Below are 5,132 nucleotides of genomic sequence, written 5' to 3'. Positions count from 1 at the left end.
ATTATATGGCAAAAATTACAACTAGGGACCGGATTTTTATGCCCTAATAATCCCTTAAATATGTATGCATTTATGCATGAAAAACTTCCGAAATATGCACTAAAATATGCACATAAAAATTATACCAAGTATTAAAATTGATTTGACATTATTTTAAGACCAACAAATCAATATTTAAGTTCATTTTATGTAATCACTGAATGATTCACTTGCAATAAAAAGCTATACTTAAATACAAATCATGCAACAAAGCAAACATATTTCATTACAAATTTAAAAAACCAATGGTACTCACATTTAGCTCTCCAAACTTCCAACTTCTCTTCTGTTGCAGTTCACAATTACTAAATGTTTTAGGTTTTCCATAGTTAGTCACCTCTTATTGTCTCATAAGATGTCCTTATAGCGAGTAAAACTTCTTTCCACCTCACAGGAACTTACGGGCGCATGTACAAAAGCCGCTATTTGCTCCACTGTTAGTGATTTTTTACTTCGCAGTTCAGTACGTTTAACGGCTAATATTTCTTCAATTTCACAAATTTGTTCATATCCTGGAATTTTTTTAAATAATGCTGTGTACTTTTTCCTTTACAAATTCACCAACTTTTCCAGGAACCGAATTCAATTTGGAAACAGTGGTTTTGAACACATTTAACGACTGATACAAAGTAGTATTGTTATTGCTTGCCTCCAGTGAGGAAATGGCGGATGGAAGATGAGAGAAGTGAGCAGATATATAGGAAAGATTAGTTTATAGTTTTGTGTTTTTTAGTACATCTTGGGCAATTTGAATTGATGTTGCACTTTTGGGATCAAATGTATTCATGACATTCCTGTTTCTAAATGTTCGGTATAATAACTCGCTGCACACAGCCACGTGCCCCAACGCGTTAAAGTTATATTTCCAAATATGACACATTTGACATGCCTTGCCCATGGGTTGCACCGTGTTGCTGAAACAATTCGTGCAAATTTTCCGCTTGTTGACAAGTTGGTCTCTTCTTTGAAGAAGGTATTTGTTTAAGCGCCATACAGAAAAGAAGCCTTTAAAGCAGTAGCACCAAGCCTTCCACTTCTGCCAGAACTAATTTTAAGAGCAGTACCGGCTTTCATCATATAACTTGCGGCAACAGTCACAAAGAGCAACACACGCTCATACTGAATGCCATTCGGCCAAAGTAAATTCATGGAATTTATAAAAAATTCGGAAACTGCAGAGCTACTTGTGGTTTCAAATAGCTCTACCGCAAGAAGACATGGACTAGACTGTTCATTCTTATTAAGGGATCTAACTATACAATTTGCAATAAACCATCCTTCACAATCTTGTGTTTCTTCAATTGATTGATTGGTTAATTTCCACAGCGGAATATCTGCCGCTAAAAAGGCTTCGCATAAATCAAAGGAAAACTGTGAAAAACCTATTATTAGAAAATTCACTAAGCAATTTTTGAACAGGAGCACTTTCTGTGGACTTAATTTTAATATTCTCTCTGTGTATATTAGTGTTCAAACGTTGAAGCACTTGAAAGCGTTTTTCACAACCAAATGTTTCCTCACACGCTCGGCAATAAGGAATTTCGTTATCCGTACTTATCATTCCTCCTTTGAACTTCCGCTGATACATCTGTAATTTAGTTTTCTGACTTACTTTCACTTTCGGCATGACTACAGAACGCTAAACAAACGTAACTACACACTAGTCACCACTAATGTGAATGGCCCCCAGCTTCAAATGAAGAAGCGTAACGAACCTCATGGAGACTTCAGAAATAAATATGTGAAGTCCCTTATCGGTTGAATAGTATTACGTTGATAGTGGCTACATGTGAATGCCTCCAACTAATCTCTTCGCGCCCACTTTGATGGTACGCGGATTAGGCAAGTTACGGGTAGAGGGATTGGGGAAATCCCGTCCTGGGTACTGCATCAGAAACAAGAATCATGACGAAATGTTGAGTCAAATATGCAACATATTCTAATATGGAAAAGAAAAATTGTATAAAACGATCATGACTGAAAATTTGAACATAAAATAAAAAAAAGTATATGATAAACATTTTTAAAAAGGAAATATGCAGTATAAATAGAGATCTTCGAAAACGTGATGCTTATTCATAAAACAGGAAAAATATGCATTTATATTCACCATCAAACCATGTCCAAAATTTAAGAAATGAATTCATACATATATCCAAACGAGCATACTCTCCGGTTGCAAGAAAGAAATATGCATTTGCATTAAAATCCGGTCCCAATTAATAACATATCTTATAGAATACTGGAAATATGCTATTCATCTTCTACTTCAGTACTGGACAAGAATAAATGGCAAATATAACATAGCTTATGGAATACTGGAAATCTGATATTCATCTTCCACTACAGTACCGCACAGGTTTATGTGGCATAAATTAATAATATATTTTACAGGATCCTGGAAATCTGATATTCATTTTCCAATACAGTACTGGACAGGATTATGTGGAAAAATTAATAACATATCTTACAAAATACCGAAAATCTGATATTCCTTCCATTACAGTACTGGACAGGTTTATGTGGAATAAATTAATAATATATCTTACAGGATACTGGAAATCTGATGTTCATCTTCCACTACAGTACTCAGGTTTATGTGGCATAAATTAATAATATATCTTACACTTGAGTACTGGACAAAATAAAATTGCAAATATAATAACATACCTTACAGAATTTTGATTTGTTTCATCCTGATCCATCACACTAACAATATAGGGTGTCTACAAAAGGTCTGACATATTGTGATCTTTAATAATTCGGAAAATAACGAAGATAGAAATAAACTGGTTACATTGTTGGATTGAGAAACTCAAAAAGTTTTTTGTCTATTTCTAATAAAGTTGTACATGTGTTACATTTGTTGCACATAAAATATCAAGACGATATTCGATTTCTTGCCAGGTTCGGGCAAACATACCGACATCCACAGTGGGTACTGCGTCTTTTACTCTGGTAAGAGTATGAGAACAGATTTTGCAACAGATGTGTTATGAAGAATAGAGGATGATGAAAGATTTCTCACAACCATACTGTTCTCTGATGAAGCACGCTTCCACATTTCTGGAACAGTCAATCGCCATAACGTATGCACTTTGGGATCAGAGAACCCTCATGAACACCGTGAAATGGCAAGAGACTCCATAAAAGTGAATGTGTGGTGTGCTCTTATGCATGATCAAATCATTGGGCCTTTCTTTTTCGCGGAAAAGACAGTCAGATCAATCATTTACTTAGATATGTTGCAGAATTTTGTATTCCCGCAAATTGAAGCGCTTCAGCCCGAAATCACTTTCCAAAAAGACGGTGTGCCACCTCGTTTCAGCACAATAGTTCGTGATGCTTTGGACAAACATTTTCCAGGAAGATGGATTGCACGAAGTGGTTAAATTTCTTGGCCCCCAAGATCACCTGGCATAACCCCACTGGACTTTTTCCTTTGGGGATATGTGTATAGACATTGTTTATAAGATGCAGGTGAGAGACATCGATCAATTAAAAACCAGAGTAAGAGACACAATAACCACTGTGGATGTCAGTATGCTTGCCCGAACGTGAAAAGAAATCGAATATCGTCTTGATAAGACAGATAGCATAATTGGTACAACGAAAGGTTGGGACAAGAGCAAATAATGCTATACCACTAGAATACAAGGAGGAAACCGTGCATGAAGAGGCCACGTCAGGAAAACACAAGGAGGAAACTGTCCACGAGGAGACTGCAGAAAGCCAAGGGAATGAAGCTGATGAAACATTAGTCGACCCATGCCCCAGTAGTGTGGCACCACTGGGAGGAAAGCAACATCAGGAAATTCGGATGTCAACTAGGAAAAGGAAGCTCCCAGAAAAGCTAAGTAAAGAAATTTTATAGATAAGAATAGTACTGACACTCTCAAGAATACCAATAAAATAGGTTCAACCATCCAATTATTACATCAAAATGTTCAAAGTCTAAACAACAACAAACTGAATATAGATGTGCTATTATCAAACAAAACGTTAGCCTCGGATATACTCTGTATCACTGAACATTGGTTGGATGAAAGAGAAATGGATTATTATAACTCTGAAAACTATTCCTTGATATCAAAATTCTGTAGGAAAAGTATAATGCATGGAGGCTCATGCATTTATGTTAAAACAAATCTAGATGCAAAACCTTGTAACCTGTTTGAAAGCTTAAATTAAGAACACTTTGAGGCCAGCATAACTGAACTTATACAATTTAATACTATCATAATCTGTATATATAGAATCTCTGATAGCAATATCAACATATTTATAAAAAACATGGACACAATACTTAGCAATCTGACCAATAAAGGAAAGAACATTATTATAGCAGGAGATCTCAATGTAGATTTTCTAAAAAGAAGTGTAAATCCACAACTACAGACAGTGCTAGACTCATATGGCTTGCAAGCAATAGTTGATGTCCCAACAGCAATAGGACCTAAAAGCCAAACAGCCATAGACCAAATAATACTAAACAAGGGCTTATGGGAATACAACTTTAAAGCAGTGGAAACAGGGCTCTCTGACCATGATGCCCAAATACTACAAGTACAAATGCATTCTAAGAACAAAAAAGGACAAGGTAGAATAACTAAAGAGTTCAGATTAGCTACATCTTATAGCGAGGAAAATGTACAATATCTAAACTATTTACTAGGAAGAGAGACCTGGGAGCCTGTTCTTAAACAAAATGAGGCAAATGATGCATACAATGAATTTTTAGGCATCTTTGAGTACTATCACAATATAACCATGCCTAAAAAATGGGTAAAAATTAAGCAGCAAAAAATAAATGGATTACATTAGGTATAAGGGTATCAACAAACAGACTTAGGATTCTTCATAGCTTAATGAAGGAAGGAACCGCATCTAAAGGACTTAAAAAATACTATAACCAGTACAAAAAATATACAACAAAGTTATCAGTGAGGCTAAAAAAATTAAGCAACATGCGAATATGATCATCTGGGAATAAATCAAAAGCCATGTGGGATTTAATCAAAGAAGAATTAGGCAATCAGCAAAAAGTTCCAAAGAATATTGAATTAGGAGAGAATGGAACAACTATACAGGAT

Source organism: Cryptotermes secundus, unplaced genomic scaffold (genome assembly GCF_002891405.2).
Source record: "Cryptotermes secundus unplaced genomic scaffold, Csec_1.0 scaffold266, whole genome shotgun sequence".
Taxonomy (NCBI): Eukaryota; Metazoa; Arthropoda; class Insecta; order Blattodea; family Kalotermitidae; genus Cryptotermes; species Cryptotermes secundus.
The sequence above is the reverse complement of the archived record's forward strand: the minus strand, read 5'-3'. Positions refer to the sequence as shown.